The sequence below is a fragment of the Watersipora subatra genome, chromosome 4 (assembly GCF_963576615.1).
Source record: "Watersipora subatra chromosome 4, tzWatSuba1.1, whole genome shotgun sequence".
In the NCBI taxonomy this organism is placed as follows: domain Eukaryota; kingdom Metazoa; phylum Bryozoa; class Gymnolaemata; order Cheilostomatida; family Watersiporidae; genus Watersipora; species Watersipora subatra.
In genome coordinates this window covers 17,858,762-17,882,281 of record NC_088711.1, presented here as the reverse complement: position 1 = coordinate 17,882,281, position 23,520 = coordinate 17,858,762, and the positions used below count along the sequence as shown (strand labels likewise).

Genomic DNA, 23,520 nt, shown 5'->3' with positions numbered 1-23,520 from the left:
GCAACACATGGTTAACTCGTTATATAAAAAGCGTTGTATATAAAGAATAGTGAACATATCGTGCTTATAAAAAATTCAAAAACATTCACAGACACCAAACCACATTTGCACTCTTCATTTACGGTTTGCCATTCCTAATCCACGGAACACCTTGTAAATTGCGATTTCTGATCAGATATATGTTACATTCTCGGCATACTATATTAATAAAAGTTATTAGGCATGCCGAAAAAGTTTTAGGTCATGATGGTTTTCGAACCCATGGCCTTCTGCGTGTTAAGCAGATGTGATAACCACTACACCACATGACCACCCTAGTCGACCATGCGAGAGCATTGGTGAAATCTGGTACTGGACATCCGCTGTAATTAATTATTATTGGCTGAGCGACGTATTAAAAATGATAAATGTTGACCCTCGAGTTCCCCTGTCTACCGTCATGATACCTCATTTCTGAAATCGAAAACAAGATGCAAGTATTCTCCATCACCAGATTCAATGAACCAATTGTTACACATTTTTATCCCAGCATCTGGTTTTTCCGGTTTAAAATAAAAGTCGTGATAGGATTCGAGCCCTTGGCCTTTTAGATGTTAACAGATGTAGTAACCAACACACCACGCATCCACACCAACACATTGTTAAATTGCCATAAAAAAGCGTTGTATATCGAGATGAGTGAACATATCGTACTTATAAAGAATTCAAAAAAGTTCACAGACACCAAACAACATCTGCACTTCTCATTTAGGGTTTGCCATTTCTATTCAGCGGAAAACCATATAGAGGCAATTTCTTATTATTTATGATACATTCTCGGCATACGTTTTTAACAAAAGTTATCAGTTATGTTAAGAAAAGTGTTGGGTCATGATGGGTTTCAAACCCATGGCCTTCTGCGTGTTAAGCTGATGTGATAACCACTTCACCACACGACCACACCAACACATTGTTAAATCGTTATATAAAAAGCGTTGTATATAAAGAATAGTGAACATATCGTACTTATAAAAAATTCAAAAAAGTTCACAGACACCAAACCACATTTGCACTTCTCACTTAGGGTTTGCCATTCCTAATCCACGGAACACCTTGTAAATTGCGATTTCTAATCAGATATATGTTACATTCTCGGCATATTATATTAATAAAAGTTATTAGGCATGCCAAAAAGGTTTTAGGTCATGATGGTTTTCGAACCCATGGCCTTCTGCGTGTTAAGCAGATGTGATAACCACTTCACCGCACGACCACACCAACACATTGTTAAATTGCTATAAAAAAGCGTTGTATATCAAGATGAGTGAACATATCGTACTTATAAAGAATTCAAAAACGTTCACAGACACCAAACCACATTTGCACTTCTCATTTAGGGTTTGCCATTTCTATTCAGCGGAAAACCATATAAAGGCAATTTCTTATTATTTATGATACATTCTCAGCATACAATTTTAACAAAAGTTATCAGTTATGTCAAGAAAAGTGTTAGGTCATGATGGGTTTCGAACCCATGGTCTTCTGCGTGTTAAGCAGATGAGATAACCACTACACCACATGACCACGGCAACACATTGTTAAATTGCTATAAAAAAGCGTTGTATATCAAGATGAATATACATATCGTACTTATAAAAAATTCAAAAAAGTTCACAGACACCAAACCACATTTGCACTCTTCATTTACGGTTTGCCATTCCTAATCCATGGAACACCATGTAAATTGCGATTTCTTATCAGATATATGGTACATTCTCGGCATAACATATTAACAAAAGTTATTAATTATGCCAAAAAGTTTTAGGTCATGATGGTTTTCGAACCCATGGCCTTCTGCGTGTTAAGCAGATGTGATAACCACTTCACCGCACGACCACACCAACACATTGTTAAATTGCTATAAAAAAGCGTTGTATATCAAGATGAGTGAACATATCGTACTTATAAAGAATTCAAAAACGTTCACAGACACCAAACCACATTTGCACTTCTCATTTAGGGTTTGCCATTTCTATTCAGCGGAAAACCATATAAAGGCAATTTCTTATTATTTATGATACATTCTCAGCATACAATTTTAACAAAAGTTATCAGTTATGTCAAGAAACGTGTTAGGTCATGATGGGTTTCGAACCCATGGCCTTCTGCGTGTTAAGCAGATGTGATAACCACTACACCACATGACCACAGCAACACATTGTTAAATTGCTATAAAAAAGCGTTGTATATCAAGATGAATATACATATCGTACTTATAAAAAATTCAAAAAAGTTCACAGACACCAAACCACATTTGCACTCTTCATTTACGGTTTGCCATTCCTAATCCATGGAACACCATGTAAATTGCGATTTCTTATCAGATATATGGTACATTCTCGGCATAACATATTAACAAAAGTTATTAATTATGCCAAAAAGTGTTAGGTCATGATGGATTTCGAACCCATGGCCTTCTGCGTGTTAAGCAGATGTGATAACCACTACACCACACGACCTCTACATTTTGGGTAAGGTTCATGTTTTAAAACTTGGTATTGTTTCTTATTAAATATCCGTTTGGGTTTTTTAAAACAATTGTCATGTAGATGCGACCTGCCAAAACTATCTTTTCGTTTACTTATGTTGCCAGGATTACTCGTTATGCTTTTATTAAACATTACGCTCTCATTGGTGATTCGTGTCAAACATTTGCTCAGCGTGATGTTAGGATTTCGCATCAAAACTGAGGTCATGATGGGTATCGAACCCATGACCTTCTGCGTGTGAAGCAGATGTGATAACCACTACACCACATGACCACCCTAGTCGACCATGCGAAAGCATTGGTGAAATCTGGTACTGGACATCCGCTGTAATTAATTATTATTGGCTGAGCGACGTATTAAAAATGATAAATGTTGACCCTCGAGTTCCCCTGTCTACCGTCATGATACCTCATTTCTGAAATCGAAAACAAAATGCAAGTATTCTCCATCACCAGATTCAATGAACCAATTGTTACACATTTTTATCCCAGCATCTGGTTTTTCCGGTTTAAAATAAAAGTCGTGATAGGATTCGAGCCCTTGACCTTTTAGATGTTAACAGATGTAGTAACCAACACACCACACATCCACACCAACACATTGTTAAATTGTTATAAAAAAGCGTTGTATATCGAGATGAGTGAACATATCATACTTATAAAGAATTCAAAAAAGTTCACAGAAACCAAACCACATTTGCACTTCTCACTTAGGGTTTGCCATTTCTATTCAGCGGAAAACCATGTAATTTGCGATTTATGATCAGATATATGTTACATTCTCGGCATATTATATTAATAAAAGTTATTAGGCATGCCAAAAAAGTGTTAGGTCATGATGGTTTTCGAACCCATGGTCTTCTGCGTGTTAAGCAGATGTGATAACCACTACACCGCACGACCACACCAACACATTGTTAAATTGCTATAAAAATGCGTTGTATATCAAGATGAGTGAACATATCGTACTTATAAAGAATTCAAAAACGTTCACAGACACCAAACCACATTTGCACTTCTCATTTAGGGTTTGCCATTTCTATTCAGCGGAAAACCATATAAAGGCAATTTCTTATTATTTATGATACATTCTCAGCATACAATTTTAACAAAAGTTATCAGTTATGTCAAGAAAAGTGTTAGGTCATGATGGGTTTCGAACCCATGGCCTTCTGCGTGTTAAGCAGATGTGATAACCACTACACCACACGACCACGGCAACACATTGTTACATTGTTATATAAAAAGCGTTGTATATAAAGAATAGTGAACATATCGTACTTATAAAAAATTCAAAAAAGTTCACAGACACCAAACCACATTTGCACTCTTCATTTACGGTTTGCCATTCCTAATCCACGGAACACCATGTAAATTGCGATTTCTGATCAGATATATGTTACATTCTCGGCATACTATATTAATAAAAGTTATTAGGCATGCCAAAAAAGTGTTAGGTCATGATGGTTTACGAACCCATGGCCTTCTGCGTGTTAAGCAGATGTGATAACCACTACACCACACGACCACGGCAACACATTGTTAAATTGTTATATAAAAAGCGTTGTATATAAAGAATAGTGAACATATCGTACTTATAAGAGATTCAAAAACGTTCACAGACACCAAACCACATTTGCACTTCTCATTTAGGGTTTGCCATTTCTATTCAGCGGAAAACCATATGAAGGCAATTCCTTATTATTTATGATACATTCTCAGCATACAATTTTAACAAAAGTTATCAGTTATATCAAGAAAAGTGTTAGGTCATGATGGGTTTCGAACCCATGGCCTTCTGCGTGTTAAGCAGATGTGATAACCACTACACCACATGACCACGGCAACACATTGTTAAATTGCTATAAAAAAGCGTTGTATATCAAGATGAATATACATATCGTACTTATAAAAAATTCAAAAAAGTTCACAGACACCAAACCACATTTGCACTCTTCATTTACGGTTTGCCATTCCTAATCCATGGAACACCATGTAAATTGCGATTTCTTATCAGATATATGGTACATTCTCGGCATAACATATTAACAAAAGTTATTAATTATGCCAAAAAGTGTTAGGTCATGATGGATTTCGAACCCATGGCCTTCTGCGTGTTAAGCAGATGTGATAACCACTACACCACACGACCACAGCAACACATTGTTAAATTGTTATATAAAAATCGTTGTATATAAAGAATAGTGAACATATCGTACTTATAAAAATTTCAAAAAAGTTCACAGACACCAAACCACATTTGCACTCTTCATTTACGGTTTGCCTTCATTTATGGCCATTCCTAATCCACGGAACACCATGTAAATTGCGATTTCTGATCAGATATATGGTACATTCTCGGCATAACATATTAACAAATTTATTAATTATGCCAAAAAGTGTTAGGTCATGATGGGTTTCCAACCCATGGCCTTCTGCGTGTAAAGCAGATGTGATAACCACTACACCACACGACCTCTACATTTTGGGTGAGGGTCAAGGTTTTAAAACATGGTATTGTTTCATATTAAATGTCCTTTTTGGGTTTCTTAAAACAATTCTCATGTAGATGCGACCTGCCAAAACTATCTTTTCGTTTACTTATGTTGCCAGGATTACTCGTTATGCTTTTATTAAACGTTACGCTCTCATTGGTGATTCGTGTCAAACATTTGCTCGGCATGATGTTGGGATTTCGCATCAAAAGTGAGGTCATGATGGGTTTCGAACCCATGACCTTCTGCGTGTAAAGCAGATGTGATAACCACTACACCACATGACCTCTACATTTTGGGTAAGGTTCATGTTTTAAAACTTGGTATTGTTTCTTATTAAATATCCGTTTGGGTTTTTTAAAACAATTGTCATGTAGATGCGACCTGCCAAAACTATCTTTTCGTTTACTTATGTTGCCAGGATTACTCGTTATGCTTTTATTAAACGTTACGCTCTCATTGGTGATTCGTGTCAAACATTTGCTCAGCGTGATGTTAGGATTTCGCATCAAAAGTGAGGTCATGATGGGTATCGAACCCATGACCTTCTGCGTGTGAAGCAGGTGTGATAACCACTACACCACATGACCACCCTAGTCGACCATGCGAAAGCATTGGTGAAATCTGGTACTGGACATCCGCTGTAATTAATTATTATTGGCTGAGCGACGTATTAAAAATGATAAATGTTGACCCTCGAGTTCCCCTGTCTACCGTCATGATACCTCATTTCTGAAATCGAAAACAAAATGCAAGTATTCTCCATCACCAGATTCAATGAACCAATTGTTACACATTTTTATCCCAGCATCTGGTTTTTCCGGTTTAAAATAAAAGTCGTGATAGGATTCGAGCCCTTGACCTTTTAGATGTTAACAGATGTAGTAACCAACACACCACACATCCACACCAACACATTGTTAAATTGTTATAAAAAAGCGTTGTATATCGAGATGAGTGAACATATCATACTTATAAAGAATTCAAAAAAGTTCACAGAAACCAAACCACATTTGCACTTCTCACTTAGGGTTTGCCATTTCTATTCAGCGGAAAACCATGTAATTTGCGATTTATGATCAGATATATGTTACATTCTCGGCATATTATATTAATAAAAGTTATTAGGCATGCCAAAAAAGTGTTAGGTCATGATGGTTTTCGAACCCATGGTCTTCTGCGTGTTAAGCAGATGTGATAACCACTACACCGCACGACCACACCAACACATTGTTAAATTGCTATAAAAATGCGTTGTATATCAAGATGAGTGAACATATCGTACTTATAAAGAATTCAAAAACGTTCACAGACACCAAACCACATTTGCACTTCTCATTTAGGGTTTGCCATTTCTATTCAGCGGAAAACCATATAAAGGCAATTTCTTATTATTTATGATACATTCTCAGCATACAATTTTAACAAAAGTTATCAGTTATGTTAAGAAAAGTGTTAGGTCATGATGGGTTGCGAACCCATGGCCTTCTGCGTGTTAAGCAGATGTGATAACCACTACACCACACGACCACGGCAACACATTGTTACATTGTTATATAAAAAGCGTTGTATATAAAGAATAGTGAACATATCGTACTTATAAAAAATTCAAAAAAGTTCACAGACACCAAACCACATTTGCACTCTTCATTTACGGTTTGCCATTCCTAATCCACGGAACACCATGTAAATTGCGATTTCTGATCAGATATATGTTACATTCTCGGCATACTATATTAATAAAAGTTATTAGGCATGCCAAAAAAGTGTTAGGTCATGATGGTTTACGAACCCATGGCCTTCTGCGTGTTAAGCAGATGTGATAACCACTACACCACACGACCACGGCAACACATTGTTAAATTGTTATATAAAAAGCGTTGTATATAAAGAATAGTGAACATATCGTACTTATAAGAGATTCAAAAACGTTCACAGACACCAAACCACATTTGCACTTCTCATTTAGGGTTTGCCATTTCTATTCAGCGGAAAACCATATGAAGGCAATTCCTTATTATTTATGATACATTCTCAGCATACAATTTTAACAAAAGTTATCAGTTATATCAAGAAAAGTGTTAGGTCATGATGGGTTTCGAACCCATGGCCTTCTGCGTGTTAAGCAGATGTGATAACCACTACACCACATGACCACGGCAACACATTGTTAAATTGCTATAAAAAAGCGTTGTATATCAAGATGAATATACATATCGTACTTATAAAAAATTCAAAAAAGTTCACAGACACCAAACCACATTTGCACTCTTCATTTACGGTTTGCCATTCCTAATCCATGGAACACCATGTAAATTGCGATTTCTTATCAGATATATGGTACATTCTCGGCATAACATATTAACAAAAGTTATTAATTATGCCAAAAAGTGTTAGGTCATGATGGATTTCGAACCCATGGCCTTCTGCGTGTTAAGCAGATGTGATAACCACTACACCACACGACCACGGCAACACATTGTTAAATTGTTATATAAAAAGCGTTGTATATAAAGAATAGTGAACATATCGTACTTATAAAAAATTCAAAAACATTCACAGATACCAAACCACATTTGCACTTCTCACTTAGGGTTTGCCATTTCTATTCAGCGGAAAACCATATAAAGGCAATTTCTTATTATTTATGATACATTCTCGGCATACAATTTTAACAAAAGTTATCAGTTATGTTAAGAAAAGTGTTAGGTCATGATGGGTTTCGAACCCATGGCCTTCTGCGTGTTAAGCAGATGTGATAACCACTACACCACACGACCACGGCAACACATTGTTAAATTGCTATAAAAAAGCGTTGTATATCAAGATGAATGAACATATCGTACTTATAAAAAATTCAAAAAAGTTCACAGACACCAAACCACATTTGCACTCTTCATTTACGGTTTGCCATTCCTAATCCATGGAACACCATGTAAATTGCGATTTCTTATCAGATATATGGTACATTCTCGGCATAACATATTAACAAAAGTTATTAATTATGCCAAAAAGTGTTAGGTCATGATGGATTTCGAACCCATGGCCTTCTGCGTGTTAAGCAGATGTGATAACCACTACACCACACGACCACGGCAACACATTGTTAAATTGTTATATAAAAAGCGTTGTATATAAAGAATAGTGAACATATCGTACTTATAAAAAATTCAAAAACATTCACAGATACCAAACCACATTTGCACTTCTCACTTAGGGTTTGCCATTTCTATTCAGCGGAAAACCATATAAAGGCAATTTCTTATTATTTATGATACATTCTCGGCATACAATTTTAACAAAAGTTATCAGTTATGTTAAGAAAAGTGTTAGGTCATGATGGGTTTCGAACCCATGGCCTTCTGCGTGTTAAGCAGGTGTGATAACCACTACACCACACGACCACGGCAACACATTGTTAAATTGCTATAAAAAAGCGTTGTATATCAAGATGAATGAACATATCGTACTTATAAAAAATTCAAAAAAGTTCACAGACACCAAACCACATTTGCACTCTTCATTTACGGTTTGCCATTTCTATGCAGCGGAAAACCATGTAATTTGCGATTTTTGATCAGATATATGTTACATTCTCGGCATATTATATTAACAAAAGTTGTCAGGCATGCCAAAAAAGTGTTAGGTCATGATGGTTTTCGAACCCATGGCCTTCTGCGTGTTAAGCAGATGTGATAACCACTACACCGCACGACCACACCAACACATTGTTAAATTGCTATAAAAAAGCGTTGTATATCAAGATGAATGAACATATCGTACTTATAAAAAATTCAAAAAAGTTCACAGACACCAAACCACATTTGCACTCTTCATTTACGGTTTGCCATTCCTAATCCACGGAACACCATGTAAATTGCGATTTCTTATCAGATATATGGTACATTCTCGGCATACAATTTTAACAAAAGTTATTAATTATGCCAAAAAGTGTTAGGTCATGATGGATTTCGAACCCATGGCCTTCTGCATGTTAAGCAGATGTGATAACCACTACACCACACGACCACGGCAACACATTGTTAAATTGTTGTATAAAAATCGTTGTATATAAAGAATAGTGAACATATCGTACTTATAAAAATTTCAAAAAAGTTCACAGACACCAAACCACATTTGCACTCTTCATTTACGGTTTGCCTTCATTTATGGCCATTCCTAATCCACGGAACACCATGTAAATTGCGATTTCTGATCAGATATATGGTACATTCTCGGCATAACATATTAACAAATTTATTAATTATGCCAAAAAGTGTTAGGTCATGATGGGTTTCCAACCCATGGCCTTCTGCGTGTAAAGCAGATGTGATAACCACTACACCACACGACCTCTACATTTTGGGTGAGGGTCAAGGTTTTAAAACATGGTATTGTTTCATATTAAATGTCCTTTTTGGGTTTCTTAAAACAATTCTCATGTAGATGCGACCTGCCAAAACTATCTTTTCGTTTACTTATGTTGCCAGGATTACTCGTTATGCTTTTATTAAACGTTACGCTCTCATTGGTGATTCGTGTCAAACATTTGCTCGGCATGATGTTGGGATTTCGCATCAAAAGTGAGGTCATGATGGGTTTCGAACCCATGACCTTCTGCGTGTAAAGCAGATGTGATAACCACTACACCACATGACCTCTACATTTTGGGTAAGGTTCATGTTTTAAAACTTGGTATTGTTTCTTATTAAATATCCGTTTGGGTTTTTTAAAACAATTGTCATGTAGATGCGACCTGCCAAAACTATCTTTTCGTTTACTTATGTTGCCAGGATTACTCGTTATGCTTTTATTAAACGTTACGCTCTCATTGGTGATTCGTGTCAAACATTTGCTCAGCGTGATGTTAGGATTTCGCATCAAAAGTGAGGTCATGATGGGTATCGAACCCATGACCTTCTGCGTGTGAAGCAGGTGTGATAACCACTACACCACATGACCACCCTAGTCGACCATGCGAAAGCATTGGTGAAATCTGGTACTGGACATCCGCTGTAATTAATTATTATTGGCTGAGCGACGTATTAAAAATGATAAATGTTGACCCTCGAGTTCCCCTGTCTACCGTCATGATACCTCATTTCTGAAATCGAAAACAAAATGCAAGTATTCTCCATCACCAGATTCAATGAACCAATTGTTACACATTTTTATCCCAGCATCTGGTTTTTCCGGTTTAAAATAAAAGTCGTGATAGGATTCGAGCCCTTGACCTTTTAGATGTTAACAGATGTAGTAACCAACACACCACACATCCACACCAACACATTGTTAAATTGTTATAAAAAAGCGTTGTATATCGAGATGAGTGAACATATCATACTTATAAAGAATTCAAAAAAGTTCACAGAAACCAAACCACATTTGCACTTCTCACTTAGGGTTTGCCATTTCTATTCAGCGGAAAACCATGTAATTTGCGATTTCTGATCAGATATATGTTACATTCTCGGCATATTATATTAATAAAAGTTATTAGGCATGCCAAAAAAGTGTTAGGTCATGATGGTTTTCGAACCCATGGTCTTCTGCGTGTTAAGCAGATGTGATAACCACTACACCGCACGACCACACCAACACATTGTTAAATTGCTATAAAAATGCGTTGTATATCAAGATGAGTGAACATATCGTACTTATAAAGAATTCAAAAACGTTCACAGACACCAAACCACATTTGCACTTCTCATTTAGGGTTTGCCATTTCTATTCAGCGGAAAACCATATAAAGGCAATTTCTTATTATTTATGATACATTCTCAGCATACAATTTTAACAAAAGTTATCAGTTATGTCAAGAAAAGTGTTAGGTCATGATGGGTTTCGAACCCATGGCTTTCTGCGTGTTAAGCAGATGTGATAACCACTACACCACACGACCACGGCAACACATTGTTAAATTGTTATATAAAAAGCGTTGTATATAAAGAATAGTGAACATATCGTACTTATAAAAAATTCAAAAACATTCACAGACACCAAACCACATTTGCACTTCTCACTTAGGGTTTGCCATTTCTATTCAGCGGAAAACCATATAAAGGCAATTTCTTATTATTTATGATACATTCTCAGCATACAATTTTAACAAAAGTTATCAGTTATGTTAAGAAAAGTGTTAGGTCATGATGGGTTGCGAACCCATGGCCTTCTGCGTGTTAAGCAGATGTGATAACCACTACACCACATGACCACGGCAACACATTGTTAAATTGCTATAAAAAAGCGTTGTATATCAAGATGAATATACATATCGTACTTATAAAAAATTCAAAAAAGTTCACAGACACCAAACCACATTTGCACTCTTCATTTACGGTTTGCCATTCCTAATCCATGGAACACCATGTAAATTGCGATTTCTTATCAGATATATGGTACATTCTCGGCATAACATATTAACAAAAGTTATTAATTATGCCAAAAAGTGTTAGGTCATGATGGATTTCGAACCCATGGCCTTCTGCGTGTTAAGCAGATGTGATAACCACTACACCACACGACCACGGCAACACATTGTTAAATTGTTATATAAAAAGCGTTGTATATAAAGAATAGTGAACATATCGTACTTATAAAAAATTCAAAAACATTCACAGATACCAAACCACATTTGCACTTCTCACTTAGGGTTTGCCATTTCTATTCAGCGGAAAACCATATAAAGGCAATTTCTTATTATTTATGATACATTCTCGGCATACAATTTTAACAAAAGTTATCAGTTATGTTAAGAAAAGTGTTAGGTCATGATGGGTTTCGAACCCATGGCCTTCTGCGTGTTAAGCAGATGTGATAACCACTACACCACACGACCACGGCAACACATTGTTAAATTGCTATAAAAAAGCGTTGTATATCAAGATGAATGAACATATCGTACTTATAAAAAATTCAAAAAAGTTCACAGACACCAAACCACATTTGCACTCTTCATTTACGGTTTGCCATTTCTATGCAGCGGAAAACCATGTAATTTGCGATTTTTGATCAGATATATGTTACATTCTCGGCATATTATATTAACAAAAGTTGTCAGGCATGCCAAAAAAGTGTTAGGTCATGATGGTTTTCGAACCCATGGCCTTCTGCGTGTTAAGCAGATGTGATAACCACTACACCGCACGACCACACCAACACATTGTTAAATTGCTATAAAAAAGCGTTGTATATCAAGATGAATGAACATATCGTACTTATAAAAAATTCAAAAAAGTTCACAGACACCAAACCACATTTGCACTCTTCATTTACGGTTTGCCATTCCTAATCCACGGAACACCATGTAAATTGCGATTTCTTATCAGATATATGGTACATTCTCGGCATACAATTTTAACAAAAGTTATTAATTATGCCAAAAAGTGTTAGGTCATGATGGATTTCGAACCCATGGCCTTCTGCATGTTAAGCAGATGTGATAACCACTACACCACACGACCACGGCAACACATTGTTAAATTGTTGTATAAAAATCGTTGTATATAAAGAATAGTGAACATATCGTACTTATAAAAATTTCAAAAAAGTTCACAGACACCAAACCACATTTGCACTCTTCATTTACGGTTTGCCTTCATTTATGGCCATTCCTAATCCACGGAACACCATGTAAATTGTGATTTCTGATCAGATATATGGTACATTCTCGGCATAACATATTAACAAATTTATTAATTATGCCAAAAAGTGTTAGGTCATGATGGGTTTCCAACCCATGGCCTTCTGCGTGTAAAGCAGATGTGATAACCACTACACCACACGACCTCTACATTTTGGGTGAGGGTCAAGGTTTTAAAACATGGTATTGTTTCATATTAAATGTCCTTTTTGGGTTTCTTAAAACAATTCTCATGTAGATGCGACCTGCCAAAACTATCTTTTCGTTTACTTATGTTGCCAGGATTACTCGTTATGCTTTTATTAAACGTTACGCTCTCATTGGTGATTCGTGTCAAACATTTGCTCGGCATGATGTTGGGATTTCGCATCAAAAGTGAGGTCATGATGGGTTTCGAACCCATGACCTTCTGCGTGTAAAGCAGATGTGATAACCACTACACCACATGACCACCCTAGTCGACCATGCGAAAGCATTGGTGAAATCTGGTACTGGACATCCGCTGTAATTAATTATTATTGGCTGAGCGACGTATTAAAAATGATAAATGTTGACCCTCGAGTTCCCCTGTCTACCGTCATGATACCTCATTTCTGAAATCGAAAACAAGATGCAAGTATTCTCCATCACCAGATTCAATGAACCAATTGTTACACATTTTTATCCCAGCATCTGGTTTTTCCGGTTTAAAATAAAAGTCGTGATAGGATTCGAGCCCCTGACCTTTTAGATGTTAACAGATGTAGTAACCAACACACCACACATCCACACCAACACATTGTTAAATTGTTATAAAAAAGCGTTGTATATCGAGATGAGTGAACATATCATACTTATAAAGAATTCAAAAAAGTTCACAGAAACCAAACCACATTTGCACTTCTCACTTAGGGTTTGCCATTTCTATTCAGCGGAAAACCATGTAATTTGCGATTTTTGATCAGATATATGTTACATTCTCGGCATATTATATTAATAAAAGTTATTAGGCATGCCAAAAAAGTGTTAGGTCATGATGGTTTTCGAACCCATGGTCTTCTGCGTGTTAAGCAGATGTGATAACCACTACACCGCACGACCACACCAACACATTGTTAAATTGCTATAAAAATGCGTTGTATATCAAGATGAGTGAACATATCGTACTTATAAAGAATTCAAAAACGTTCACAGACACCAAACCACATTTGCACTTCTCATTTAGGGTTTGCCATTTCTATTCAGCGGAAAACCATATAAAGGCAATTTTTTATTATTTATGATACATTCTCAGCATACAATTTTAACAAAAGTTATCAGTTATGTCAAGAAAAGTGTTAGGTCATGATGGGTTTCGAACCCATGGCTTTCTGCGTGTTAAGCAGATGTGATAACCACTACACCACACGACCACGGCAACACATTGTTACATTGTTATATAAAAAACGTTGTATATAAAGAATAGTGAACATATCGTACTTATAAAAAATTCAAAAACATTCACAGACACCAAACCACATTTGCACTTCTCACTTAGGGTTTGCCATTTCTATTCAGCAGAAAACCATATAAAGGCAATTTCTTATTATTTATGATACATTCTCAGCATACAATTTTAACAAAAGTTATCAGTTATGTCAAGAAAAGTGTTAGGTCATGATGGGTTTCGAACCCATGGCCTTCTGCGTGTTAAGCAGATGTGATAACCACTACACCACACGACCACGGCAACACATTGTTAAATTGTTATATAAAAAGCGTTGTATATAAAGAATAGTGAACATATCGTACTTATAAAAAATTCAAAAAAGTTCACAGACACCAAACCACATTTGCACTCTTCATTTTCGGTTTGCCTTCATTTACGGCCATTCCTAATCCACGGAACACCATGTAAATTGCGATTTCTGATCAGATATATGGTACATTCTCGGCATAACATATTAACAAATTTATTAATTATGCCAAAAAGTGTTAGGTCATGATGGGTTTCGAACCCATGGCCTTCTGCGTGTAAAGCAGATGTGATAACCACTACACCACACGACCTCTACATTTTGGGTGAGGGTCAAGGCTTAAAACATGGTATTGTTATATATTAAATGTCCGTTTAGGTTTCTTAAAACAATTCTCATGTAGATGCGACCTGCCAAAACTATCGTTTCGTTTACTTATGTTGCCAGGATTACTCGTTATGCTTTATTAAATGTTACGCTCTCATTGGTGATTCGTGTCAAACATTTGCTCGGCATGATGTTGGGATTTCGCATCAAAAGTGAGGTCATGATGGGTTTCGAACCCATGACCTTCTGCGTGTAAAGCAGATGTGATAACCACTACACCACATGACCTCTACATTTTGGGTAAGGTTCATGTTTTAAAACTTGGTATTGTTTCTTATTAAATATCCGTTTGGGTTTTTTAAAACAATTGTCATGTAGATGCGACCTGCCAAAACTATCTTTTCGTTTACTTATGTTGCCAGGATTACTCGTTATGCTTTTATTAAACGTTACGCTCTCATTGGTGATTCGTGTCAAACATTTGCTCAGCGTGATGTTAGGATTTCGCATCAAAAGTGAGGTCATGATGGGTATCGAACCCATGACCTTCTGCGTGTGAAGCAGGTGTGATAACCACTACACCACATGACCACCCTAGTCGACCATGCGAAAGCATTGGTGAAATCTGGTACTGGACATCCGCTGTAATTAATTATTATTGGCTGAGCGACGTATTAAAAATGATAAATGTTGACCCTCGAGTTCCCCTGTCTACCGTCATGATACCTCATTTCTGAAATCGAAAACAAAATGCAAGTATTCTCCATCACCAGATTCAATGAACCAATTGTTACACATTTTTATCCCAGCATCTGGTTTTTCCGGTTTAAAATAAAAGTCGTGATAGGATTCGAGCCCTTGACCTTTTAGATGTTAACAGATGTAGTAACCAACACACCACACATCCACACCAACACATTGTTAAATTGTTATAAAAAAGCGTTGTATATCGAGATGAGTGAACATATCATACTTATAAAGAATTCAAAAAAGTTCACAGAAACCAAACCACATTTGCACTTCTCACTTAGGGTTTGCCATTTCTATTCAGCGGAAAACCATGTAATTTGCGATTTATGATCAGATATATGTTACATTCTCGGCATATTATATTAATAAAAGTTATTAGGCATGCCAAAAAAGTGTTAGGTCATGATGGTTTTCGAACCCATGGTCTTCTGCGTGTTAAGCAGATGTGATAACCACTACACCGCACGACCACACCAACACATTGTTAAATTGCTATAAAAATGCGTTGTATATCAAGATGAGTGAACATATCGTACTTATAAAGAATTCAAAAACGTTCACAGACACCAAACCACATTTGCACTTCTCATTTAGGGTTTGCCATTTCTATTCAGCGGAAAACCATATAAAGGCAATTTCTTATTATTTATGATACATTCTCAGCATACAATTTTAACAAAAGTTATCAGTTATGTTAAGAAAAGTGTTAGGTCATGATGGGTTGCGAACCCATGGCCTTCTGCGTGTTAAGCAGATGTGATAACCACTACACCACACGACCACGGCAACACATTGTTACATTGTTATATAAAAAGCGTTGTATATAAAGAATAGTGAACATATCGTACTTATAAAAAATTCAAAAAAGTTCACAGACACCAAACCACATTTGCACTCTTCATTTACGGTTTGCCATTCCTAATCCACGGAACACCATGTAAATTGCGATTTCTGATCAGATATATGTTACATTCTCGGCATACTATATTAATAAAAGTTATTAGGCATGCCAAAAAAGTGTTAGGTCATGATGGTTTACGAACCCATGGCCTTCTGCGTGTTAAGCAGATGTGATAACCACTACACCACACGACCACGGCAACACATTGTTAAATTGTTATATAAAAAGCGTTGTATATAAAGAATAGTGAACATATCGTACTTATAAGAGATTCAAAAACGTTCACAGACACCAAACCACATTTGCACTTCTCATTTAGGGTTTGCCATTTCTATTCAGCGGAAAACCATATGAAGGCAATTCCTTATTATTTATGATACATTCTCAGCATACAATTTTAACAAAAGTTATCAGTTATATCAAGAAAAGTGTTAGGTCATGATGGGTTTCGAACCCATGGCCTTCTGCGTGTTAAGCAGATGTGATAACCACTACACCACATGACCACGGCAACACATTGTTAAATTGCTATAAAAAAGCGTTGTATATCAAGATGAATATACATATCGTACTTATAAAAAATTCAAAAAAGTTCACAGACACCAAACCACATTTGCACTCTTCATTTACGGTTTGCCATTCCTAATCCATGGAACACCATGTAAATTGCGATTTCTTATCAGATATATGGTACATTCTCGGCATAACATATTAACAAAAGTTATTAATTATGCCAAAAAGTGTTAGGTCATGATGGATTTCGAACCCATGGCCTTCTGCGTGTTAAGCAGATGTGATAACCACTACACCACACGACCACGGCAACACATTGTTAAATTGTTATATAAAAAGCGTTGTATATAAAGAATAGTGAACATATCGTACTTATAAAAAATTCAAAAACATTCACAGATACCAAACCACATTTGCACTTCTCACTTAGGGTTTGCCATTTCTATTCAGCGGAAAACCATATAAAGGCAATTTCTTATTATTTATGATACATTCTCGGCATACAATTTTAACAAAAGTTATCAGTTATGTTAAGAAAAGTGTTAGGTCATGATGGGTTTCGAACCCATGGCCTTCTGCGTGTTAAGCAGATGTGATAACCACTACACCACACGACCACGGCAACACATTGTTAAATTGCTATAAAAAAGCGTTGTATATCAAGATGAATGAACATATCGTACTTATAAAAAATTCAAAAAAGTTCACAGACACCAAACCACATTTGCACTCTTCATTTACGGTTTGCCATTCCTAATCCATGGAACACCATGTAAATTGCGATTTCTTATCAGATATATGGTACATTCTCGGCATAACATATTAACAAAAGTTATTAATTATGCCAAAAAGTGTTAGGTCATGATGGATTTCGAACCCATGGCCTTCTGCGTGTTAAGCAGATGTGATAACCACTACACCACACGACCACGGCAACACATTGTTAAATTGTTATATAAAAAGCGTTGTATATAAAGAATAGTGAACATATCGTACTTATAAAAAATTCAAAAACATTCACAGATACCAAACCACATTTGCACTTCTCACTTAGGGTTTGCCATTTCTATTCAGCGGAAAACCATATAAAGGCAATTTCTTATTATTTATGATACATTCTCGGCATACAATTTTAACAAAAGTTATCAGTTATGTTAAGAAAAGTGTTAGGTCATGATGGGTTTCGAACCCATGGCCTTCTGCGTGTTAAGCAGATGTGATAACCACTACACCACACGACCACGGCAACACATTGTTAAATTGCTATAAAAAAGCGTTGTATATCAAGATGAATGAACATATCGTACTTATAAAAAATTCAAAAAAGTTCACAGACACCAAACCACATTTGCACTCTTCATTTACGGTTTGCCATTTCTATGCAGCGGAAAACCATGTAATTTGCGATTTTTGATCAGATATATGTTACATTCTCGGCATATTATATTAACAAAAGTTGTCAGGCATGCCAAAAAAGTGTTAGGTCATGATGGTTTTCGAACCCATGGCCTTCTGCGTGTTAAGCAGATGTGATAACCACTACACCGCACGACCACACCAACACATTGTTAAATTGCTATAAAAAAGCGTTGTATATCAAGATGAATGAACATATCGTACTTATAAAAAATTCAAAAAAGTTCACAGACACCAAACCACATTTGCACTCTTCATTTACGGTTTGCCATTCCTAATCCACGGAACACCATGTAAATTGCGATTTCTTATCAGATATATGGTACATTCTCGGCATACAATTTTAACAAAAGTTATTAATTATGCCAAAAAGTGTTAGGTCATGATGGATTTCGAACCCATGGCCTTCTGCATGTTAAGCAGATGTGATAACCACTACACCACACGACCACGGCAACACATTGTTAAATTGTTGTATAAAAATCGTTGTATATAAAGAATAGTGAACATATCGTACTTATAAAAATTTCAAAAAAGTTCACAGACACCAAACCACATTTGCACTCTTCATTTACGGTTTGCCTTCATTTATGGCCATTCCTAATCCACGGAACACCATGTAAATTGCGATTTCTGATCAGATATATGGTACATTCTCGGCATAACATATTAACAAATTTATTAATTATGCCAAAAAGTGTTAGGTCATGATGGGTTTCCAACCCATGGCCTTCTGCGTGTAAAGCAGATGTGATAACCACTACACCACACGACCTCTACATTTTGGGTGAGGGTCAAGGTTTTAAAACATGGTATTGTTTCATATTAAATGTCCTTTTTGGGTTTCTTAAAACAATTCTCATGTAGATGCGACCTGCCAAAACTATCTTTTCGTTTACTTATGTTGCCAGGATTACTCGTTATGCTTTTATTAAACGTTACGCTCTCATTGGTGATTCGTGTCAAACATTTGCTCGGCATGATGTTGGGATTTCGCATCAAAAGTGAGGTCATGATGGGTTTCGAACCCATGACCTTCTGCGTGTAAAGCAGATGTGATAACCACTACACCACATGACCTCTACATTTTGGGTAAGGTTCATGTTTTAAAACTTGGTATTGTTTCTTATTAAATATCCGTTTGGGTTTTTTAAAACAATTGTCATGTAGATGCGACCTGCCAAAACTATCTTTTCGTTTACTTATGTTGCCAGGATTACTCGTTATGCTTTTATTAAACGTTACGCTCTCATTGGTGATTCGTGTCAAACATTTGCTCAGCGTGATGTTAGGATTTCGCATCAAAAGTGAGGTCATGATGGGTATCGAACCCATGACCTTCTGCGTGTGAAGCAGGTGTGATAACCACTACACCACATGACCACCCTAGTCGACCATGCGAAAGCATTGGTGAAATCTGGTACTGGACATCCGCTGTAATTAATTATTATTGGCTGAGCGACGTATTAAAAATGATAAATGTTGACCCTCGAGTTCCCCTGTCTACCGTCATGATACCTCATTTCTGAAATCGAAAACAAAATGCAAGTATTCTCCATCACCAGATTCAATGAACCAATTGTTACACATTTTTATCCCAGCATCTGGTTTTTCCGGTTTAAAATAAAAGTCGTGATAGGATTCGAGCCCTTGACCTTTTAGATGTTAACAGATGTAGTAACCAACACACCACACATCCACACCAACACATTGTTAAATTGTTATAAAAAAGCGTTGTATATCGAGATGAGTGAACATATCATACTTATAAAGAATTCAAAAAAGTTCACAGAAACCAAACCACATTTGCACTTCTCACTTAGGGTTTGCCATTTCTATTCAGCGGAAAACCATGTAATTTGCGATTTCTGATCAGATATATGTTACATTCTCGGCATATTATATTAATAAAAGTTATTAGGCATGCCAAAAAAGTGTTAGGTCATGATGGTTTTCGAACCCATGGTCTTCTGCGTGTTAAGCAGATGTGATAACCACTACACCGCACGACCACACCAACACATTGTTAAATTGCTATAAAAATGCGTTGTATATCAAGATGAGTGAACATATCGTACTTATAAAGAATTCAAAAACGTTCACAGACACCAAACCACATTTGCACTTCTCATTTAGGGTTTGCCATTTCTATTCAGCGGAAAACCATATAAAGGCAATTTCTTATTATTTATGATACATTCTCAGCATACAATTTTAACAAAAGTTATCAGTTATGTCAAGAAAAGTGTTAGGTCATGATGGGTTTCGAACCCATGGCTTTCTGCGTGTTAAGCAGATGTGATAACCACTACACCACACGACCACGGCAACACATTGTTAAATTGTTATATAAAAAGCGTTGTATATAAAGAATAGTGAACATATCGTACTTATAAAAAATTCAAAAACATTCACAGACACCAAACCACATTTGCACTTCTCACTTAGGGTTTGCCATTTCTATTCAGCGGAAAACCATATAAAGGCAATTTCTTATTATTTATGATACATTCTCAGCATACAATTTTAACAAAAGTTATCAGTTATGTTAAGAAAAGTGTTAGGTCATGATGGGTTGCGAACCCATGGCCTTCTGCGTGTTAAGCAGATGTGATAACCACTACACCACACGACCACGGCAACACATTGTTACATTGTTATATAAAAAGCGTTGTATATAAAGAATAGTGAACATATCGTACTTATAAAAAATTCAAAAAAGTTCACAGACACCAAACCACATTTGCACTCTTCATTTACGGTTTGCCATTCCTAATCCACGGAACACCATGTAAATTGCGATTTCTGATCAGATATATGTTACATTCTCGGCATACTATATTAATAAAAGTTATTAGGCATGCCAAAAAAGTGTTAGGTCATGATGGTTTACGAACCCATGGCCTTCTGCGTGTTAAGCAGATGTGATAACCACTACACCACACGACCACGGCAACACATTGTTAAATTGTTATATAAAAAGCGTTGTATATAAAGAATAGTGAACATATCGTACTTATAAGAGATTCAAAAACGTTCACAGACACCAAACCACATTTGCACTTCTCATTTAGGGTTTGCCATTTCTATTCAGCGGAAAACCATATGAAGGCAATTCCTTATTATTTATGATACATTCTCAGCATACAATTTTAACAAAAGTTATCAGTTATATCAAGAAAAGTGTTAGGTCATGATGGGTTTCGAACCCATGGCCTTCTGCGTGTTAAGCAGATGTGATAACCACTACACCACATGACCACGGCAACACATTGTTAAATTGCTATAAAAAAGCGTTGTATATCAAGATGAATATACATATCGTACTTATAAAAAATTCAAAAAAGTTCACAGACACCAAACCACATTTGCACTCTTCATTTACGGTTTGCCATTCCTAATCCATGGAACACCATGTAAATTGCGATTTCTTATCAGATATATGGTACATTCTCGGCATAACATATTAACAAAAGTTATTAATTATGCCAAAAAGTGTTAGGTCATGATGGATTTCGAACCCATGGCCTTCTGCGTGTTAAGCAGATGTGATAACCACTACACCACACGACCACGGCAACACATTGTTAAATTGTTATATAAAAAGCGTTGTATATAAAGAATAGTGAACATATCGTACTTATAAAAAATTCAAAAACATTCACAGATACCAAACCACATTTGCACTTCTCACTTAGGGTTTGCCATTTCTATTCAGCGGAAAACCATATAAAGGCAATTTCTTATTATTTATGATACATTCTCGGCATACAATTTTAACAAAAGTTATCAGTTATGTTAAGAAAAGTGTTAGGTCATGATGGGTTTCGAACCCATGGCCTTCTGCGTGTTAAGCAGATGTGATAACCACTACACCACACGACCACGGCAACACATTGTTAAATTGCTATAAAAAAGCGTTGTATATCAAGATGAATGAACATATCGTACTTATAAAAAATTCAAAAAAGTTCACAGACACCAAACCACATTTGCACTCTTCATTTACGGTTTGCCATTTCTATGCAGCGGAAAACCATGTAATTTGCGATTTTTGATCAGATATATGTTACATTCTCGGCATATTATATTAACAAAAGTTGTCAGGCATGCCAAAAAAGTGTTAGGTCATGATGGTTTTCGAACCCATGGCCTTCTGCGTGTTAAGCAGATGTGATAACCACTACACCGCACGACCACACCAACACATTGTTAAATTGCTATAAAAAAGCGTTGTATATCAAGATGAATGAACATATCGTACTTATAAAAAATTCAAAAAAGTTCACAGACACCAAACCACATTTGCACTCTTCATTTACGGTTTGCCATTCCTAATCCACGGAACACCATGTAAATTGCGATTTCTTATCAGATATATGGTACATTCTCGGCATACAATTTTAACAAAAGTTATTAATTATGCCAAAAAGTGTTAGGTCATGATGGATTTCGAACCCATGGCCTTCTGCATGTTAAGCAGATGTGATAACCACTACACCACACGACCACGGCAACACATTGTTAAATTGTTGTATAAAAATCGTTGTATATAAAGAATAGTGAACATATCGTACTTATAAAAATTTCAAAAAAGTTCACAGACACCAAACCACATTTGCACTCTTCATTTACGGTTTGCCTTCATTTATGGCCATTCCTAATCCACGGAACACCATGTAAATTGCGATTTCTGATCAGATATATGGTACATTCTCGGCATAACATATTAACAAATTTATTAATTATGCCAAAAAGTGTTAGGTCATGATGGGTTTCCAACCCATGGCCTTCTGCGTGTAAAGCAGATGTGATAACCACTACACCACACGACCTCTACATTTTGGGTGAGGGTCAAGGTTTTAAAACATGGTATTGTTTCATATTAAATGTCCTTTTTGGGTTTCTTAAAACAATTCTCATGTAGATGCGACCTGCCAAAACTATCTTTTCGTTTACTTATGTTGCCAGGATTACTCGTTATGCTTTTATTAAACGTTACGCTCTCATTGGTGATTCGTGTCAAACATTTGCTCGGCATGATGTTGGGATTTCGCATCAAAAGTGAGGTCATGATGGGTTTCGAACCCATGACCTTCTGCGTGTAAAGCAGATGTGATAACCACTACACCACATGACCACCCTAGTCGACCATGCGAAAGCATTGGTGAAATCTGGTACTGGACATCCGCTGTAATTAATTATTATTGGCTGAGCGACGTATTAAAAATGAT

General features: G+C 36.2%; 59 non-coding genes across 59 annotated transcripts; all 59 read right to left on the bottom strand.

The window, feature by feature from the left end:
* Positions 1–238: 238 nt before the first annotated feature.
* Trnav-aac (transfer RNA valine (anticodon AAC)) lies at positions 239–311 on the bottom strand. Its single transcript has one exon. It is a non-coding gene; the product is annotated as a tRNA-Val (tRNA).
* Positions 312–1,490: 1,179 nt separating this feature from the next.
* Positions 1,491–1,563, bottom strand: Trnav-aac (transfer RNA valine (anticodon AAC)). Its single transcript has one exon. It is a non-coding gene; the product is annotated as a tRNA-Val (tRNA).
* Positions 1,564–2,113: 550 nt separating this feature from the next.
* On the bottom strand, positions 2,114–2,186 carry Trnav-aac (transfer RNA valine (anticodon AAC)). The gene has a single exon. It is a non-coding gene; the product is annotated as a tRNA-Val (tRNA).
* A 239-nt stretch (positions 2,187–2,425) lies between these two features.
* Positions 2,426–2,498, bottom strand: Trnav-aac (transfer RNA valine (anticodon AAC)). The gene has a single exon. It is a non-coding gene; the product is annotated as a tRNA-Val (tRNA).
* A 230-nt stretch (positions 2,499–2,728) lies between these two features.
* Trnav-cac (transfer RNA valine (anticodon CAC)) lies at positions 2,729–2,801 on the bottom strand. Its single transcript has one exon. It is a non-coding gene; the product is annotated as a tRNA-Val (tRNA).
* An 867-nt stretch (positions 2,802–3,668) lies between these two features.
* Trnav-aac (transfer RNA valine (anticodon AAC)) lies at positions 3,669–3,741 on the bottom strand. The gene has a single exon. It is a non-coding gene; the product is annotated as a tRNA-Val (tRNA).
* A 241-nt stretch (positions 3,742–3,982) lies between these two features.
* Positions 3,983–4,055, bottom strand: Trnav-aac (transfer RNA valine (anticodon AAC)). Its single transcript has one exon. It is a non-coding gene; the product is annotated as a tRNA-Val (tRNA).
* A 239-nt stretch (positions 4,056–4,294) lies between these two features.
* Positions 4,295–4,367, bottom strand: Trnav-aac (transfer RNA valine (anticodon AAC)). The gene has a single exon. It is a non-coding gene; the product is annotated as a tRNA-Val (tRNA).
* Positions 4,368–4,606: 239 nt separating this feature from the next.
* On the bottom strand, positions 4,607–4,679 carry Trnav-aac (transfer RNA valine (anticodon AAC)). Its single transcript has one exon. It is a non-coding gene; the product is annotated as a tRNA-Val (tRNA).
* A 252-nt stretch (positions 4,680–4,931) lies between these two features.
* Trnav-uac (transfer RNA valine (anticodon UAC)) lies at positions 4,932–5,004 on the bottom strand. Its single transcript has one exon. It is a non-coding gene; the product is annotated as a tRNA-Val (tRNA).
* A 232-nt stretch (positions 5,005–5,236) lies between these two features.
* Positions 5,237–5,309, bottom strand: Trnav-uac (transfer RNA valine (anticodon UAC)). Its single transcript has one exon. It is a non-coding gene; the product is annotated as a tRNA-Val (tRNA).
* A 230-nt stretch (positions 5,310–5,539) lies between these two features.
* Trnav-cac (transfer RNA valine (anticodon CAC)) lies at positions 5,540–5,612 on the bottom strand. Its single transcript has one exon. It is a non-coding gene; the product is annotated as a tRNA-Val (tRNA).
* Positions 5,613–6,479: 867 nt separating this feature from the next.
* Trnav-aac (transfer RNA valine (anticodon AAC)) lies at positions 6,480–6,552 on the bottom strand. Its single transcript has one exon. It is a non-coding gene; the product is annotated as a tRNA-Val (tRNA).
* A 241-nt stretch (positions 6,553–6,793) lies between these two features.
* Positions 6,794–6,866, bottom strand: Trnav-aac (transfer RNA valine (anticodon AAC)). The gene has a single exon. It is a non-coding gene; the product is annotated as a tRNA-Val (tRNA).
* Positions 6,867–7,105: 239 nt separating this feature from the next.
* Trnav-aac (transfer RNA valine (anticodon AAC)) lies at positions 7,106–7,178 on the bottom strand. The gene has a single exon. It is a non-coding gene; the product is annotated as a tRNA-Val (tRNA).
* Positions 7,179–7,417: 239 nt separating this feature from the next.
* Trnav-aac (transfer RNA valine (anticodon AAC)) lies at positions 7,418–7,490 on the bottom strand. The gene has a single exon. It is a non-coding gene; the product is annotated as a tRNA-Val (tRNA).
* Positions 7,491–7,729: 239 nt separating this feature from the next.
* Positions 7,730–7,802, bottom strand: Trnav-aac (transfer RNA valine (anticodon AAC)). Its single transcript has one exon. It is a non-coding gene; the product is annotated as a tRNA-Val (tRNA).
* A 239-nt stretch (positions 7,803–8,041) lies between these two features.
* Trnav-aac (transfer RNA valine (anticodon AAC)) lies at positions 8,042–8,114 on the bottom strand. Its single transcript has one exon. It is a non-coding gene; the product is annotated as a tRNA-Val (tRNA).
* A 239-nt stretch (positions 8,115–8,353) lies between these two features.
* On the bottom strand, positions 8,354–8,426 carry Trnav-aac (transfer RNA valine (anticodon AAC)). The gene has a single exon. It is a non-coding gene; the product is annotated as a tRNA-Val (tRNA).
* Positions 8,427–8,666: 240 nt separating this feature from the next.
* Positions 8,667–8,739, bottom strand: Trnav-aac (transfer RNA valine (anticodon AAC)). The gene has a single exon. It is a non-coding gene; the product is annotated as a tRNA-Val (tRNA).
* Positions 8,740–8,978: 239 nt separating this feature from the next.
* Positions 8,979–9,051, bottom strand: Trnav-aac (transfer RNA valine (anticodon AAC)). The gene has a single exon. It is a non-coding gene; the product is annotated as a tRNA-Val (tRNA).
* Positions 9,052–9,303: 252 nt separating this feature from the next.
* Positions 9,304–9,376, bottom strand: Trnav-uac (transfer RNA valine (anticodon UAC)). The gene has a single exon. It is a non-coding gene; the product is annotated as a tRNA-Val (tRNA).
* Positions 9,377–9,608: 232 nt separating this feature from the next.
* Positions 9,609–9,681, bottom strand: Trnav-uac (transfer RNA valine (anticodon UAC)). The gene has a single exon. It is a non-coding gene; the product is annotated as a tRNA-Val (tRNA).
* A 230-nt stretch (positions 9,682–9,911) lies between these two features.
* Trnav-cac (transfer RNA valine (anticodon CAC)) lies at positions 9,912–9,984 on the bottom strand. The gene has a single exon. It is a non-coding gene; the product is annotated as a tRNA-Val (tRNA).
* Positions 9,985–10,851: 867 nt separating this feature from the next.
* On the bottom strand, positions 10,852–10,924 carry Trnav-aac (transfer RNA valine (anticodon AAC)). The gene has a single exon. It is a non-coding gene; the product is annotated as a tRNA-Val (tRNA).
* A 239-nt stretch (positions 10,925–11,163) lies between these two features.
* Positions 11,164–11,236, bottom strand: Trnav-aac (transfer RNA valine (anticodon AAC)). The gene has a single exon. It is a non-coding gene; the product is annotated as a tRNA-Val (tRNA).
* A 239-nt stretch (positions 11,237–11,475) lies between these two features.
* On the bottom strand, positions 11,476–11,548 carry Trnav-aac (transfer RNA valine (anticodon AAC)). Its single transcript has one exon. It is a non-coding gene; the product is annotated as a tRNA-Val (tRNA).
* A 239-nt stretch (positions 11,549–11,787) lies between these two features.
* On the bottom strand, positions 11,788–11,860 carry Trnav-aac (transfer RNA valine (anticodon AAC)). The gene has a single exon. It is a non-coding gene; the product is annotated as a tRNA-Val (tRNA).
* Positions 11,861–12,100: 240 nt separating this feature from the next.
* Trnav-aac (transfer RNA valine (anticodon AAC)) lies at positions 12,101–12,173 on the bottom strand. The gene has a single exon. It is a non-coding gene; the product is annotated as a tRNA-Val (tRNA).
* Positions 12,174–12,412: 239 nt separating this feature from the next.
* Positions 12,413–12,485, bottom strand: Trnav-aac (transfer RNA valine (anticodon AAC)). Its single transcript has one exon. It is a non-coding gene; the product is annotated as a tRNA-Val (tRNA).
* Positions 12,486–12,737: 252 nt separating this feature from the next.
* Positions 12,738–12,810, bottom strand: Trnav-uac (transfer RNA valine (anticodon UAC)). The gene has a single exon. It is a non-coding gene; the product is annotated as a tRNA-Val (tRNA).
* A 232-nt stretch (positions 12,811–13,042) lies between these two features.
* On the bottom strand, positions 13,043–13,115 carry Trnav-uac (transfer RNA valine (anticodon UAC)). Its single transcript has one exon. It is a non-coding gene; the product is annotated as a tRNA-Val (tRNA).
* Positions 13,116–13,982: 867 nt separating this feature from the next.
* Trnav-aac (transfer RNA valine (anticodon AAC)) lies at positions 13,983–14,055 on the bottom strand. The gene has a single exon. It is a non-coding gene; the product is annotated as a tRNA-Val (tRNA).
* Positions 14,056–14,294: 239 nt separating this feature from the next.
* Positions 14,295–14,367, bottom strand: Trnav-aac (transfer RNA valine (anticodon AAC)). The gene has a single exon. It is a non-coding gene; the product is annotated as a tRNA-Val (tRNA).
* Positions 14,368–14,619: 252 nt separating this feature from the next.
* Positions 14,620–14,692, bottom strand: Trnav-uac (transfer RNA valine (anticodon UAC)). The gene has a single exon. It is a non-coding gene; the product is annotated as a tRNA-Val (tRNA).
* A 229-nt stretch (positions 14,693–14,921) lies between these two features.
* On the bottom strand, positions 14,922–14,994 carry Trnav-uac (transfer RNA valine (anticodon UAC)). Its single transcript has one exon. It is a non-coding gene; the product is annotated as a tRNA-Val (tRNA).
* Positions 14,995–15,224: 230 nt separating this feature from the next.
* Positions 15,225–15,297, bottom strand: Trnav-cac (transfer RNA valine (anticodon CAC)). Its single transcript has one exon. It is a non-coding gene; the product is annotated as a tRNA-Val (tRNA).
* An 867-nt stretch (positions 15,298–16,164) lies between these two features.
* Positions 16,165–16,237, bottom strand: Trnav-aac (transfer RNA valine (anticodon AAC)). The gene has a single exon. It is a non-coding gene; the product is annotated as a tRNA-Val (tRNA).
* A 241-nt stretch (positions 16,238–16,478) lies between these two features.
* On the bottom strand, positions 16,479–16,551 carry Trnav-aac (transfer RNA valine (anticodon AAC)). The gene has a single exon. It is a non-coding gene; the product is annotated as a tRNA-Val (tRNA).
* A 239-nt stretch (positions 16,552–16,790) lies between these two features.
* On the bottom strand, positions 16,791–16,863 carry Trnav-aac (transfer RNA valine (anticodon AAC)). Its single transcript has one exon. It is a non-coding gene; the product is annotated as a tRNA-Val (tRNA).
* Positions 16,864–17,102: 239 nt separating this feature from the next.
* Positions 17,103–17,175, bottom strand: Trnav-aac (transfer RNA valine (anticodon AAC)). Its single transcript has one exon. It is a non-coding gene; the product is annotated as a tRNA-Val (tRNA).
* Positions 17,176–17,414: 239 nt separating this feature from the next.
* Positions 17,415–17,487, bottom strand: Trnav-aac (transfer RNA valine (anticodon AAC)). The gene has a single exon. It is a non-coding gene; the product is annotated as a tRNA-Val (tRNA).
* A 239-nt stretch (positions 17,488–17,726) lies between these two features.
* Trnav-aac (transfer RNA valine (anticodon AAC)) lies at positions 17,727–17,799 on the bottom strand. The gene has a single exon. It is a non-coding gene; the product is annotated as a tRNA-Val (tRNA).
* Positions 17,800–18,038: 239 nt separating this feature from the next.
* Trnav-aac (transfer RNA valine (anticodon AAC)) lies at positions 18,039–18,111 on the bottom strand. Its single transcript has one exon. It is a non-coding gene; the product is annotated as a tRNA-Val (tRNA).
* Positions 18,112–18,351: 240 nt separating this feature from the next.
* On the bottom strand, positions 18,352–18,424 carry Trnav-aac (transfer RNA valine (anticodon AAC)). The gene has a single exon. It is a non-coding gene; the product is annotated as a tRNA-Val (tRNA).
* A 239-nt stretch (positions 18,425–18,663) lies between these two features.
* On the bottom strand, positions 18,664–18,736 carry Trnav-aac (transfer RNA valine (anticodon AAC)). The gene has a single exon. It is a non-coding gene; the product is annotated as a tRNA-Val (tRNA).
* Positions 18,737–18,988: 252 nt separating this feature from the next.
* Trnav-uac (transfer RNA valine (anticodon UAC)) lies at positions 18,989–19,061 on the bottom strand. Its single transcript has one exon. It is a non-coding gene; the product is annotated as a tRNA-Val (tRNA).
* A 232-nt stretch (positions 19,062–19,293) lies between these two features.
* Trnav-uac (transfer RNA valine (anticodon UAC)) lies at positions 19,294–19,366 on the bottom strand. Its single transcript has one exon. It is a non-coding gene; the product is annotated as a tRNA-Val (tRNA).
* A 230-nt stretch (positions 19,367–19,596) lies between these two features.
* Positions 19,597–19,669, bottom strand: Trnav-cac (transfer RNA valine (anticodon CAC)). Its single transcript has one exon. It is a non-coding gene; the product is annotated as a tRNA-Val (tRNA).
* Positions 19,670–20,536: 867 nt separating this feature from the next.
* Trnav-aac (transfer RNA valine (anticodon AAC)) lies at positions 20,537–20,609 on the bottom strand. The gene has a single exon. It is a non-coding gene; the product is annotated as a tRNA-Val (tRNA).
* A 239-nt stretch (positions 20,610–20,848) lies between these two features.
* Positions 20,849–20,921, bottom strand: Trnav-aac (transfer RNA valine (anticodon AAC)). Its single transcript has one exon. It is a non-coding gene; the product is annotated as a tRNA-Val (tRNA).
* A 241-nt stretch (positions 20,922–21,162) lies between these two features.
* Positions 21,163–21,235, bottom strand: Trnav-aac (transfer RNA valine (anticodon AAC)). The gene has a single exon. It is a non-coding gene; the product is annotated as a tRNA-Val (tRNA).
* A 239-nt stretch (positions 21,236–21,474) lies between these two features.
* Positions 21,475–21,547, bottom strand: Trnav-aac (transfer RNA valine (anticodon AAC)). The gene has a single exon. It is a non-coding gene; the product is annotated as a tRNA-Val (tRNA).
* A 239-nt stretch (positions 21,548–21,786) lies between these two features.
* On the bottom strand, positions 21,787–21,859 carry Trnav-aac (transfer RNA valine (anticodon AAC)). Its single transcript has one exon. It is a non-coding gene; the product is annotated as a tRNA-Val (tRNA).
* Positions 21,860–22,098: 239 nt separating this feature from the next.
* On the bottom strand, positions 22,099–22,171 carry Trnav-aac (transfer RNA valine (anticodon AAC)). Its single transcript has one exon. It is a non-coding gene; the product is annotated as a tRNA-Val (tRNA).
* A 240-nt stretch (positions 22,172–22,411) lies between these two features.
* Trnav-aac (transfer RNA valine (anticodon AAC)) lies at positions 22,412–22,484 on the bottom strand. The gene has a single exon. It is a non-coding gene; the product is annotated as a tRNA-Val (tRNA).
* A 239-nt stretch (positions 22,485–22,723) lies between these two features.
* On the bottom strand, positions 22,724–22,796 carry Trnav-aac (transfer RNA valine (anticodon AAC)). The gene has a single exon. It is a non-coding gene; the product is annotated as a tRNA-Val (tRNA).
* Positions 22,797–23,048: 252 nt separating this feature from the next.
* Trnav-uac (transfer RNA valine (anticodon UAC)) lies at positions 23,049–23,121 on the bottom strand. The gene has a single exon. It is a non-coding gene; the product is annotated as a tRNA-Val (tRNA).
* Positions 23,122–23,353: 232 nt separating this feature from the next.
* Positions 23,354–23,426, bottom strand: Trnav-uac (transfer RNA valine (anticodon UAC)). The gene has a single exon. It is a non-coding gene; the product is annotated as a tRNA-Val (tRNA).
* Positions 23,427–23,520: the final 94 nt, after the last annotated feature.